Source organism: Otolemur garnettii, unplaced genomic scaffold (assembly GCF_000181295.1).
Source record: "Otolemur garnettii isolate 467f Iridium unplaced genomic scaffold, OtoGar3 scaffold00013, whole genome shotgun sequence".
Taxonomy (NCBI): Eukaryota; Metazoa; Chordata; class Mammalia; order Primates; family Galagidae; genus Otolemur; species Otolemur garnettii.
Genome location: NW_003852408.1, coordinates 30,382,563 through 30,383,717, shown reverse-complemented (window position 1 = coordinate 30,383,717; position 1,155 = coordinate 30,382,563). Strand labels below are relative to the sequence as shown.

General features: G+C 52.4%; 1 protein-coding gene across 2 annotated transcripts in view; it reads left to right on the top strand.

Annotated features, from left to right (window-relative positions):
• AOX2 (aldehyde oxidase 2) overlaps positions 1-1,155 on the top strand; it is a 74,417-nt gene that overhangs the window by 655 nt on the left and 72,607 nt on the right. The gene's annotated exons all lie outside the window — the stretch shown is intronic.

Sequence of the window (1,155 nt, the reverse complement as noted above, 5' to 3'; positions counted from 1 at the left end):
TTCTTCTAACGCAGCTAGTGCTGAGCCTGATGTGTGGAAGCATTTTATCTGGTAACATACCTTGAACCTCAAATTCAAAAAGACAAGAGATGGAACTTTTGTCTTTATCGACTTATTTTTTTCTGTTGAGTCCCCATCATACAGAATTGGTTGACATGTTATCACAGCCCATGGAGTCCTCCTTTCCCTGGGTCTTATCTGAGTTCCGTGGGGAGCCCATGAGACAAGGGCAGAGGCTCTCCATTGCCCCTCCCCCTGCATCCTTCCCTCCAGTCCTTGCCATCAACCCATGCAGGCCTCTAGTTAGCCCTTGGTGCCCTCCCAATCCCCTTCCTCTCCTGAATCTCTAGCTGTCTCCCAAGGCACATGGCTTCTCCAGGGTCTGGCCCCTCTCTCCCTCAGCCCTTCCACCCCACAAACCTAATAGGTTTGGTCATCCCCACCCCCTCACCCTAGGACTTGGCCCAAGAAAGGACACAGACCACAGAGCCTCGGAACTCATGGCTCCCTCCAGCCTCTCTGTCCTATACCCAGTCTCCCCCACCAGCAGCCACCATACACTCTTCTATAACTCATTCGGGAGCCTCGCCCTTTCTGACTTGTCCCACTGGCCCAAGCTTTGGGGACGCAAGGGAAGTCCCTTCCTCTCCTTTCTGCCCCACACCCCTACTGAGCCATGAGCCCAGAGTGCGGTAGCTGCAGCAGAGCAGAGAGTAGCCAAGGGTTAGAAGAAATGCAGGTGAGTGTGGTCAGGGTGTGAGCGGCCAAATAGTGAAATGCTGTCCACCCACATCTCAGTCAAGGTGTTTAAAGGACCCCTGGAGGGGTCAGGGCAGGAAGGGGAGGGCTTCTTTCATTTATTAGGAGACCCTTAGAGATCCAGAAGGCAGGTGAATTTTAACATCTCTGCTTGGAAGCATCTTCTTATAGTTTTTAATTCTTTGAGGTCCACAAAAGTTTGTGTCTTCCTTCTGGGGAGAGAGGAAGAGCCTCGCACGGACAGCCCCCCACCTCTTCCTTTCCTCTAACACAACGAAATGGCTAGAAATGCCTGCAGGACACCCCACAACAGAGTCAAGGAAACACCACACAACGAGCAAGCCAAAAAGAGGCACCAGAGAAGGTTCCTCACGGTTTTTAAGGGCCAAGTCCCCC